The sequence below is a fragment of the Nanorana parkeri genome, unplaced genomic scaffold (genome assembly GCF_000935625.1).
Source record: "Nanorana parkeri isolate BGI_ZX_2015 unplaced genomic scaffold, ASM93562v1 scaffold874, whole genome shotgun sequence".
Lineage (NCBI taxonomy): Eukaryota > Metazoa > Chordata > Amphibia > Anura > Dicroglossidae > Nanorana > Nanorana parkeri.
Window position 1 is genome coordinate 568,979 of NW_017307142.1, and position 13,261 is coordinate 582,239.

General features: G+C 39.0%; 3 non-coding genes and 1 pseudogene across 3 annotated transcripts; all 4 read right to left on the reverse strand.

Moving 5' to 3' along the window:
* Positions 1–1,362: 1,362 nt before the first annotated feature.
* On the reverse strand, positions 1,363–1,444 carry TRNAS-UGA. The gene has a single exon. It is a non-coding gene; the product is annotated as a tRNA-Ser (tRNA).
* Positions 1,445–2,161: 717 nt separating this feature from the next.
* On the reverse strand, positions 2,162–2,243 carry TRNAS-CGA. Its single transcript has one exon. It is a non-coding gene; the product is annotated as a tRNA-Ser (tRNA).
* Positions 2,244–5,269: 3,026 nt separating this feature from the next.
* TRNAS-UGA lies at positions 5,270–5,351 on the reverse strand. Its single transcript has one exon. It is a non-coding gene; the product is annotated as a tRNA-Ser (tRNA).
* A 3,723-nt stretch (positions 5,352–9,074) lies between these two features.
* The window catches only part of LOC108794611, a 19,092-nt pseudogene continuing 14,905 nt past the window's right edge, over positions 9,075–13,261 (reverse strand).

Consider the following 13,261-nt stretch of genomic DNA (forward strand, 5'->3'; position numbering starts at 1 on the left):
ATAGGACTTGGCGGAGCAGTTTGATGGGTATCATGTAGTAATACCACCCATGGCATCAAGACATCACAATACCTTCAATGACATGATGATTTTTGACTATGACATCAGGAAAAGCACAGATATCAAAATACTTACAAAACAATAACATTGATAGCACAAAAGCTGCTCCGTCTTCATTGCTCAATCCTTAGAAAATGCCAAGACGCACAATCAACGAGAACGGATAATTGATTAATGAGTCCAAACTCTGTCTATGAATCATGGGTTCAAATCCAACAAAGCTGTCAATTCACCCTGCTCTTTCCTGTTGCAATCGTTGCTCTTCAAAGCTAGGAAGAATCGATGAAATCTGATCATTGGATGAAGAGTCCAAGGTGATTTTTCACACTTGTCTTTCCAGTTGCAAGAGGAAACCCTTGATGCTAACCAAATGCTTGGTTTGGAAACTGCATGCTGTGGGTTTTTCTAATAAGTACATAGTCGGCAGGACTCGAACCTGCAGAGGGGGACCCCAAAAGATTTCAAGCCCATCGCCTTAACCACTCGGCCACAAGTACCTGTTGGCACACTTTCATTGTGCTATGTTATCACAAAAGTAGTTCTGACAAAGAAAACCTTTCCTATAGATAATCACTAAACTACAACTTGCAGCATCAACATAACTGATGGCAATTATGAGCTTCTCATACATGCCATCAAAAATGTGACTTGGCGGACAGTTTGACAGGTATTACGTAGTAATACTTCTCATGGCATCAAGTTGTCAATTCCTGTTGCAATAGTGCCCTTCAAAGCTAGGAAGAATCAATGAAATCTGATCATTGGAGGAAGAGTCTAAGGTGCTTTCACACTTGTATTTCCAGTTGCAAAAAATATGACTTGACGGAGCAGTTTGACGGGTATTATGTAGTAATACCTCTCATGGCATCAAGACATGACAATACCTTCAATGACATAATGATTGTTGACTATGACATCAGGAAAAGCATAGGTATTTAAATACTAACAAAATAATAACATTGACATCATATAATTGACTGTGATAGCACAAAAGCTGCTCTATGTTAATTGCTAAATCCTTAGAAAATTCCCAGAAACAGAATTAATGAGATCCGATCATTGGTTGTTGAAGAGTGCAAACTCTATGAATCATGGATTCAAGCCCAACAAGTTTTCAATTCACCCTGTTCTTTCCTGTTGCAATCGTTGTTCTTTAAAGATAGGAAGAATCAATTAATCTGATCATTGGATGAAGAGTCTAAGGTGCTTTCACACTTCTATTTACAGTTGCAAGAGGAACCTCTTGACGCTAACCAAGTGCTCAGTTTGGAAACTGCATGCTGTGGATTTTTCTAATAAGTACGTAGTCGGCAGGATTCGAACCTGCGCAGGAAGACCCCAATGGATTTCAAGTCCATCGCCTTAACCACTCGGCCACGACTACCTGTTGAGGCCCATAGAATGTGCTATGAGATCACAAAAGTAGTTATGGCAAAGAAAACCTTTCCTATAGATAATCATTAAACTACAACTTGCAGCATCAACATAACTGCCACAATGCCAATCATGAGCTTCCTCATAGATGCCATCAAAAATAGGACTTGGCGGAGCAGTTTGATGGGTATCATGATCTGATCATTGGATGAAGAGTCTAAGGTGATTTTTCACACTTGTCTTTCCAATTGCAAGAGGTGTCCCTTGATGTTAACCAAATGCTCGGTTTGGAAACTGCATGCTGTGCATTTTTCTAATAAGTACATAGTCGGCAGGACTCGAACCTGTGCAGAGAGACACCAAAGGATTTCAAGCTCATCGCCTTAACCACTCATCCACAACTACCTGTTGGCACGCTTTCATTGTGTTATGTCATCACAAAAGTAGTTCTCACAAAGAAAACCTTTCCTATAGATAATCACTAAACTACAACTTGCAGCATCAACATAACTGATGGCAATTATGAGCTTCTCATACATGCCATCAAAAATGTGACCTGGCGGAGCAGTTTGACAGGTATTACGTAGTAATACGTCTCATGGCATCAAGACATGACAATACCTTCAATGACATGATGATTTTTGACTATGACATCAGGAAAAGCAGTTGCAAGAAGTGTCGCTTGATGCTAACCAAGAGCTCAGCTTGGAAATTTTTCTAATAAGTACGTAGTCGGCAGGATTCGAACCTGCGCAGGGAGACCCCAATGGATTTCGAGTCCATCACCTTAACCACTCGGCCACGACTACCTGTTGAAGCTCTTTCAATGTGCTAAGAGATCACAAAAGTAGTTATGACAAAGTTTGTCTATAGAAAAGCCTGATCCATGAAAGACATTGTAGCTAGAAGTGTAGTGGACCCATCTAAAAATAAGAATTTGGTGACATTCCTTGATATAATATTAAACAAATAAACATTTTCAGATCAATACTAGTGGCACACAAGTAGATATCAGAGATTTTTTTTCTTGTGATAGGGAGCAGAGGTGGATCCAGAGTCTATTCCCGGGAGGGGCACTGCCAGAAAATAAAGGGGTCTATTCACAAAGCTGCCGAGGGCAGCCGAGTGAATGACCGATCAGAAGTGAAGTGAGCCGAACACCGTTCGGCTATTCACTTCACGCTGGTACGGCTGATTTCAGCCGTACACCCTCGGTTCTCCTGAACCGAAGGGGTCCTGGTGCCGAAGCTAGCCGAAGGATCGGCCGAAGCTACGGCCAGATCCTTCGGCAGCTTTGTGAATAGACCCCAAAGTTTTGCTTACAGAACTGTTAATATTTTATTTAACATATCATACAGTCCTAACCTTGTTTAACCCCTTCATGACTGAGGCCTTTTTTTAATTTTTTGTTCCCATGTTATATTCCACATTTTAGGCCTGAAAATTACTTGAAACCCCCCAACATTATATATTTTCTGAATGCCAAGACCCTATAGAATAAAATGGTGGTAGTTGCAAATTCTTATGTTGCGCAATATTAGTGCAACTCCTTATTAAACCCCAAAATTTAGTGAAAAATTTAATTAAATGCCCCAAAACACAACAAAATACCCATTTTTTTAATGAAATATAAAAGATGAGGTTACAACGAGTAAAACGATACCCAACATGCCCAGGTTACAAATTGCGTGCATCCGTAAAACGGCGAAAAACCCCATTACCCCAAAAAGTCCATAGAAGACGCTTTAAAAGCCCCCACAGGTCATCAATTTAGAGATACCCCAAAATACTGGCCCTAGAATTATTGCTCTCACTCCGGCGTGCGCGGCGATACCCAACATGTGTAGCGCGTTCGTCGTTTTCATAAGTAGGCGCACCCGACGCGTGTTTACGTGGCGACGCGCGTGCTCGCGGGGGCGGGGGACTTTTAAATTTTTTTTTATTATTATTAGATTTATTTTATTTCATTTTAATTTTAAAAACTGTTTTTTTTTTTTTTTTTACTTTACTTTGACTGCTATCACATGGGGGGGCTTGCAAGCCCCCCCATGTAATAGCAGATGGTGGTGACAGGTCCTCTTTAAGGTGATGCTGGGGGTCCAAAAGACCCTCAGTGTCACCTTTACACTGGAAATAAGCTATTGAAGTGCAGATCGCACTTCAATAGCTTATAGCTGGGCTGCAGGAGCCCAGAACTGACAGCCCAGGGACCGGAAGTGATGCAATCTGCATCGCTCCCGGTCCCATAGAACGGGGAGGGGATCGATGAACGGAAGTTCGTCGACCTCCTCCCCAGCTCCCCGCGGACACAAAGATCGCCGGTCCCGGGCCCGTAGGAGGGGCAACGGAGCCCGGGAAGCACGGCGGGGGTGTCCGGCAGGGGGGGGCGGCCCCTTCTTCGGGACGCAGAAGCGATCTGGCGAAAGGTAAGTCGCCAGGATCGCTTCTGTTGTAAAGCCGACAGTCGGCTCTACAAGTTTAAACAGAGTCCCGGCGGCAAAAGTTACCGGGAGTCTGTTTAAACAGCCCCAACTGTACGTCGTCAGTCACGAAGGAGTTAAAGCAGTGATACATTTATCATTCCAGATTTTCACATGATAGAGAGACAGTATATGGGAAATTCACACCAATCTTGCCTTACTGCTAGCCAGTGGTGTCACAAGGGGGGTACAGCCCGCACCCGGTTGACACCATTGCAGGGGTGACACCAAATGATTGACAGTCATTTTGGTGTCACCCCCTCTAAAAAGTTGGCATCCCGCCGGGTGAACGTCCCCTCCTCTCTCTGGCATCAATCAGATGGCAGCGCATGCGCGATGACGTCATCGCGCTCGTGCGAGGTGATGTCATGCACGATGACGACACGGCGGGGTGACACCCTGCCCCGGGCCGCCCCTGCTGCTAGCTGCTAACCTGGTCCCCAGAGAGTTTCACATCACCGCTTTGAAATCTTGTACTGTGTTAAACAGCAATGCAGAATACCATCAGCCTTGTATAATGTATTGCTGGGATGTGTAGTGCTGTAGATATCAAAATACTTACAAAATAATAACAGTGACATCATATGATTGACTGTGACAGCACAAAAGCTGCTCCGTGTTCATTGCTAAATCCTCAGAAAATGCCAAGAAGCAGATACAATAAGATCTGATTATTTATTGAAGAGTTCAAACATTTTGTTGATGACTGATGGGTTTCTTTCCTTTTGCTTTTCCTTTTGCCCTTCAAACCTAGGAAGAATCAATAAAATCTTTGGATGAAGAGTCTAAGGTGCTTTCACACTTCTATTTCCAGTTGCAAGAGATACCCCTTTAATATAACCCAGTAGTCAGTTTGGAAACTGCATTCTGTGCAGTTTTATAATAAGCCTGTAGTGGTGCAGGATTTGAACCTGCACAGGGAGACCCCAATGGATTTCAAGTCTATCACCCTAACCACTCGGCCACGACTACCTGTTGGGTCTCTCACTTTCCTTAGGTTTGTTGAACATAATGGTGGGATTGTGACGTCATTATGACGTCAGGGAGTGTGGGTGTGGTTTGTAATACACTTCATCATTGCTATGTCTATAAAGATGTTGTTTTTTATTCTCACACTGTCATCTCTGAGCCTGATGAAGAGGACCCTGCGTGGTCCCCGAAAGCGATTTCATATGAGGGACATCATTCCTCAATAAATGAACACTTAAACTGCAGAAATGATCGCTTTGGTGTGCTGGTGACGTTCTTCAACTATAATGACAAATACCATAAAACACACACACATATAATTGCACAGCTTTTGTTAACTAGAGTCATAAGAGCGTACTGAGCCGGATTGTTGTTTTTTCTAATAAGAAAGTTGGCAGGACTCGAACCTGCGCAGGGAGACCCCAATGGATTTCAAGCCCATCGCCTTAACCACTCGGCCACGACTACCTGTTTGGGATTACTTTGTCTCTGACATCACAAAAGTAGGTATGCCAAAAAACTTCCTATTGGAAGCACATTAAAGTACGACTTGACACATCACAAAGTTTGCCATGGCATCACAACACCAATTGTGAGCTTCCTAACAGATACTATGACAACAACAATGCGATTTGACACTATACCATGGAGTTTATGTAGAAAATTTCCTCTGTTCTTAACGCATACTGTTAGACAGGGTAACTTGTTTTGTTGCAGGCTAGCTGGCTAACGTGCTATGGGAACTTTTTGGGTGTGGCAAGGATTTATTTTCATGTTTCCTTTGTTTTACTGTTGTTTTGAGCTAGTTAGAGAGTAAATAAACTGCTAGTGTGATTTTCACCAAAGTCCTTGCCTGCTATGGATGTTTTCCTGTGTGAAGTACTCATCTAGGGGGTCACACACACTGGCTGTCAAGCTACTACCGAGCTAATAGCCTCACAATATATCTATTAGGGATGCACCAATATTTTGGCTGCCAAAACGTATCGGCCGAAAATGGCATTTTTGGCAAAATGCCGAAAGTGCCAATTTTTGGCCAAAATAGCGGTGCATCTGTGCTTTCTCTCCTCCCTGCTGGGCGCAGCTCTGTGTCCCAGCAGGGAGGAGAGAAACTGTCACAGGAGGCCGAGCAGTGTGGTATGAAGAGAGCGCTGTGAGCGGCCGACGTCTCTACTCCCTGCACTGCTCAGTCTCCTGTGAGAGATCAGGAGAGTGCCGGTGTGAGCCGAGACAGCTCTCAATGATGTCACAGGAGGCCAGCCGGCAGTGCTGGGGGAGGAGTCAGCTGCCAGATCGAGATCTCTTCCCCGCTTGCTCAGCCTCCTGTGACAGCCGATCCAGGATGGAGAGCGGGTACAAACACTCAGTGATCGGTGAGTGTTTGTAAATAATTGAGGACAGAGTATGTTTACTGTATCCTCGATTATGAATGAATGGGAAGTGATCTACATCCCCTCCTGTTCATTCATGATTGTGGTTATAGTAAACATACTCTGTCCTCATGTTATGAATGAACAGGAACACTCAGTATAGAGGATTCCTGTTCATTTATAACAGGGGATACAGAAAAGGAGATTGTGTTCACAATCTCTTTGTCTATTTTACAAAGCTAGTTGGATGACCAGCTGTTTGTTCTTATTGTGCCTTCTTAAGCTGACCAAACACTTCTTAGATTTTCTAAAGAACTTTAGTATGAAAATACTTTCAACTTTCTTTTAGTTGATGGGGAAAATTCCAACTGTAGTGATTTAAAAAAAACTTGAAAGAGTTGGATGTAAAAGTTTCCTCAAACAAATGAAATTCTACCAGCGAATGTGGTTTTTGTTCAGGAAACTCCATTCATTCCAAAATCAAACGTTAAATCCAAATGAAATTTCAATTGAAGGGTCTGATACCATTATTGGGTGGTAAAGAAAGATCTTTTGTGCGAAAGTTCATTCGGAAATCTACAAGTCTAAGGCCAGCTTTAGACCTGCAATCTTATCCTATTTTACTGTTGTATTGTTCTGTAAAATGTGTTTTGTAATAAAGCTTTGTAATAGGTTTCTAGTTTGGTTTGCAATATAAAGCTGCTATGACCTGTGATAGCGAGTCAGGAAGGAGAGCGGGTTCAAGCACTTAGCGATCAGCTAATCACTGAGTGTTTGTAAATAATTGAGGACAGAGTATGTTTACTGTGTCCCCAATTCTGAATAAATGGGAAGTGCTCTACATCACTTCCTGTTCATTCATGATTGTGGACATGGTAAACATACTATCTCCACAAGTTATGAATGAACAGAAAGACTCAGTATAGAGGATGACTGTTCATTTAACACAGGGGCTGCAGAACAAGGGATTGAGGACACTGGGTCCACCATCGCTTTTTCTATTTTAAAAGGGAAATATCAGGGGTCTGTTTAGATCCCTAATATTTCCCCGAAGCACCTAAAAGTATAGTAAAAAATAAAAATATTTAATAAAAATAAATAAAAATACAATATTTCAAAAAATTTGAAAAGGTTAGAATTTTCAGTTTCAGTTTTGAAAATTTCATTTTTGTGCACCTTTAATATTTATGATATATTAGATTGTTTACTACCGCATTGACCTTGAAATCTCCTTGTATTATGAGGGCTATTGGAGTTCATGGTCAAGCTGCTATTGGTAATGTATATACATGCCTTTTAGGGATACAAAAGGGTCTTTTCACCTACGGTACTAAGTGCCCTTTAAAAAAAAAAGTAATTATCCCTGATGGAAATTGTGGAAGTTTTCAACATATTTGAACAGACAAACAGTAGCAGGGTATATTCACTAAAGGGTGGGGAGTTTGGAGAAGGCAGGAGAAGTGAACAATCTAGGACAACATAGCTATTTTGGAAAATTCTCCAATTCAGCTCACTTTCCAGGCCAGCTATTTCGTCATAGATTGTTCACTTCTCCTGCTTTCTCTTCAACCTTGAGTGAATAACCCTGTAAATATGCATGTGATTATTTAAAAAATGTGATATACTAAAATAAAATATATATCACAGATTAATGTGATATACTAAAATAAAAACAAATCTATCTATCTATCTATCTATCTATCTATCTATCTATCTATCTATCTATCTATCTATCTATCTATCGATCCATCTTTGTTTACTGTACAGGGGTCTGCAAAAGGTTGATATCAGATTAAATTCAAGCACATCAATTTTAAATTAAATTTAAGAGTGTATTATTGAATGCAGAGCACCGTTGTTTTGTGTAATTTATATCTGCCTGGAGTTTAGTTTTAACTGTTTTGCTACAGAAAAGACTGTTGTTTACAAGCCTTAGTAACTGAAGTACAGATTACAGACACAGCTGCAGTAGTCATACATCCCGTCCCTCATCCCCCGTCCTTGCTCTGTAAACACTTTCAAATAAGTAGGGTATACACGGTTAGAATTTCGAATGCACGTTCATACAAAATATCTGTTACTGGCATCAGAAACTTGTCGAACGTAGTTCGACAGTTTGTTAAATTGGTGATTTTTTTGTAACAATCGATTTTGCAACGAATTAAGTTTTCGAACGAAAAACACATTCACTGTTAGAAATTTGTTCCGCTGAGAACAATGTTCCAAGATACTCCTTTGAATGGGTTTATTACTATGGTGAAAAATGATTGTCAGTTTGTATTAATGATCAGAAAGTCGAATGAATCTTCAAAATTCAAATTTGTTCCTTCGAAATTCTAACTGTGTATATCCTACTTTGGAGTGAGACAGTCTGAAAGGAAAAAGGCTTCTAGTATGCTCCGCATTGGGAATACCTGTAATGATGTCCATATCCTGAGAAAACTAATGTTAAAGTTAAATAACAAAAGAAATCAGTTGATAAAGCCAAATTTATTTTTTTCCTTAAAATATATTTCTGTATACAGTTCCTTCATTAAAAATACAGACATCTTTTACATGTTTCAGCCAACTTTTAAAAGAAATACAATTACAGACATTTCCTCATGGTGGCTGTAATGAATCTTCTTATGATCAATTAGGTGTGTTGGCTGTGAAAAGTTTTAATTAACATATAAGTCCATTTCCCCGTGTGTAAAGCAGGAGGAGCTGGAAAATCTCTTCCTTCATTGTAAAGCATTTACCGTATGGATACAACTTCTCTTCTGTGAGTCTTCTTGTGGTGATAACATTTTGCCTTTTTTAAGAAGAACTTTTTGAACATCTAAATAACTTTTGTATGTGTTTTCAGGTGACGGGACAGACCGTTTTTTTGTGAGCAGCACTTGTCACATTCTTCACACCTAAATGTTTTTTCTCCTGTGTGAACCCTCTGGTGTGTGATCAGATTTGACCTCTCTGTAAAACCTTTATTACATTCAGAGCACAAATATGGCTTCTCTCCTGTGTGAATTATCTGATGACGGATAAGAGATGTTCGGACTTGTGACATTCTGAACATGTAAATGTTTTTTCGCCAGTGTGTGTCATCTTATGGTTTTGTAATTGACCTTTTATTCTAAAGGACTTGTCACACTCTGAGCAAGAAAATGGCTTTTTACCTGTGTCACCCATCATATTTTGCTTTTTCTTCAAATCAGATTGTAAATCCACCTGTAGGAAAATGTCAATAAATGTTATAAATTCATGGAATATTGCAGAGTAAAGATATCATTAGAAATTCACTAACTTTTATCAATCTAAACAGGAAAAAATGTTAAATAATGTGTGAACACGTATTGAATGTGTGTAATGCAAGAAAGCTGAGCACTGGAACTTTAGTGAAGAACTTTAATACAACTTTAACCTCCCTGGCGGTATGATTATGGAGAATTTTAGCATGCCAAAGCGGTACATTGTTTTTCATGGCAATTTGTTGTTTTATATTGTCGGCCCGTAAATCTTAGGAATAACTCACCTAAATCTGTCCAAACAAGAGTCCAGTAGACATCCTGGGTATGATAAGGTTTGAATCACGAAGTCATAAATTATAATATAATAAATAATCATAAAAAATTATAATATAATAATAAAAAAAGGTCCAGTAAATGGGAATTCTGGGGGCGCTGCCTGATCTGTACCACAGTCTATAGAGTACAGTCAAAGTGCAGGCAGGGCACTGGACAAAGCTCTAGGGACAAAATTGAAGTGAAATAGTTTGATAAATATATGTAATTATAGCAGATTACATTGTATTGTGTGTATTCTGTGTAAATGTTTTCACTTTTGAATTTCCCGCCGGCCCTGCCCTCCAGCTGTGACGCCCGAAAACGAAACTGAAAGCCAAATGCCGGCATCGGCCGGGCGAACACAGCAGAGGACACACAGCAGAGGCTTGCAGGGACAAGGTAAGTGACACTTTTGCGCAATCCCCAGTGTGGCTCGGGCTACCGCTCTTGGTACTGAAAATTAACCCCGAGCCACACTTGGGAATACCGCCAGGGAGGTTAATAGAGCTTTCAAATATTCACAGATTATCACTAAATATCCAGAAACAGTCACAGCTAATGCACTTAAATATCACCATCTGTCATAGTCAGTAATAACAGAAAACAAGTTTGTTTTTTTCAATATATTGCCATACAGGTGAATCTTCTCAGGGTGATAAGGGGAAGCAATAAGAATTGGCCAGAGGTTTACCCCGCCAATCCATCTAAAACTAACAAAGATATACTCATATAATTTTCAGATTACATGGGACAACCTCTTTTCTCTGGTAATCATCACAAGACATGATTGCACCTTAGGTATACTATATTATGGCTTAGTTCATTTGAACACATTTTAGATTTTTATTTTGTATAATACTATTAAGGTACTTGCCTAAATAAATGTGTTTTTACAGTGAACACCGTGGGTTTGAACTATACACAAATTTCAAGGTGCACATACTGTATAAGATGTATTAAACCTTACATTTTGATTCAAAGTCATTCTAAGATACATATATATGTCTAATGCTTCACAAGTAATTACTTGAGTACTATAATAAGCGAAAGACTAACATTCTTGCTAAAATGCATATAGACAGGAAACTCTGAAAGCCCCATGTGACAGAGGTGACCAATCACAATGATCTTACCTGGAATGATGCAGTATTGGTATCCTTCAACTGCTCCTTGTTCTCCTCATCTTTCTGAAATGCTTCTTCCTTCCTGAGCTCTGCCTCAACTTATATTCACTTCACCCACATTCACTAACATGAGGCAGCTTTGGATTGGCTAAAAGGATTTATTCAGAACAACAAAAGTTGTGCCTCCAATAGTCTTAAAGGTCAAATGAATTTACACTTTATTCAGAAGACATTACTCCAGTCATGTGACAAGTTCATTAACATTGGAAGGTTTGGAATAAAGACAATAGGAGGGAATGTAAATGTAAAACTCATGGCTGGCACTTATCATTAGCATTTATAAGAGATGATACTGTGATTGTAATATGAATGGCAGAGGAAGGTGTAGAGGATATACAAATACCTGAAGACATCTGTGACTTGTTTCATTATAGTTTAATGTTATAGAATACTTATTACTTTTCTTCTATTTATCCTGAATTAATATAGTTTGTCCCAATATATAAAGTTTTAGATACAGATTTGTAATAAATGGAATTCATGTAGAGTAAAGTTATAACTTAATTTTAGTTAACAATCCAAGCCCACTGGCTGCTTTTGTCCCTTCCTGACACCATCCTCACTGCTCCTCCCCTTCCTCCCATCCTCTGACATAAACATGTGTTTGTCAGTTTTTTACTCTACATGAATCTGAAGATAGTTAAGCCTGATAGGATTATATCAGAACATATAACTCTGTCTAGTAAGACAAATAGCAAGAAAATCAGACAGTCAGTCAATGGAGGTATTTTGTTTTTGGTAATGTCATTAATAATTGAATTTAATAAACCAATTCAGGTTTTGATGTTAGTGACTCTGTATATGTTAACTGCTCGAGTCCCAGAATCCTCTTGGGTCTAAGATAATCTTTCTAATTTCAGGGGGGTATTACATTGGCACCTTATACCTTTAAGCATTGTAGCCTACCCTAAAGTATAATATATCTTTTTTTTCAGGACATACAGGGTTTAATTTGGCTTCAGATTTGGGCACATATATATTTGTATTTCCTAGTTTTTATTTTTATTGAATGAAAAAATAAAAAAAAATGTATTTTCTGGTTATTTTTACCCCAAAATCAAATTAACAAAGTTTGCTTACTAAAATTATGTTGCATAAGTGTTTTTTTAATGTAATGTAGCAGAATGGTAAAGCGGAATGTCTGCATTTTACTTCAGGAGGACCTTATTTCCCTTTCAATGCTATTTTGTGGAAATAAGAAAAAAATGGTTTATGTAAATTCTTAGCATAACATTAGGATACAATTGAGTCAGATTGTTGCAGATAAAAATTAGCATGATGAAGACTTTTTTTTACATGTTTGTGATTACTATGTTTTAAATGACACTACATTTGCTTATGTGGTAAATTAATGCTTGCACACTCATCATCTACATCATTGTTGGGACATAAGATTTAATTTGGGGGGGGGAGATAACTGAACTGGAAAGGGAGCTGAATTGGAGATTGTTCACTACTCCTGCCTTCTCCAAACTCTTCACCCTTTTGTGAATAACCCTGTTAATTTGGTGGGGGGAATTTTAGGTTTGCTTTTAAGGAAATCAGTATATATATATATATATATAATTTTGTACTCTTTTAATTTTTTTAATACATTTATACTTTACATTGATCTGCTACAAGCACTTACACAAAGTGCTGTGTAGCAAGATCAGAAGCCCAGGAGCTGAACATTGAAGCTTCTGTTCTTAATGCTAGACCCCAGCTGTCACTGATAGTTGGGGTTTTAGCCTACACTTTGGCTGAGACCTGAGACAACCACTGTTTCCTAGTACAAGTATAAAATGGTACCATTGTAAAACAGTAGCTGCAGCAAATAGTCGATGTACCCTTGTTATTGTAAAGCATCACCTGGGACTCAAGTGGTTAAAATAACAGAAGTGTAGTGCAGCACCTCACAAATTGAATCAGTGGTGCAAAGAACCACCAAAATCTCATAAAAAGGTGATTAAAAGTTGCACTTTCAGTTGAATTTGGGGAAACCACTTGAAAAATTGCTTTTGTTTGATTTGTTTATTGCAAACAGCTGAAAGTTTGTAAATGTGCCAATAAACCTAATTTGCAATGGGGGTTGAATATTTTTGTTAAAACTGCAAATTTTTGGAACAGCACTGTGAGGATGCTAAATCAATGCCATAATGCAGGTTGACAATAATGGAATGTATACTATTTATAAATATTTGTCATGTATCTATATTGCATAATAAAAGCAAAATTTCCATCCATTAATAACCTGAACTCACAAGGAAAAAGTATTTACATCTGATGGAAATTGTGGA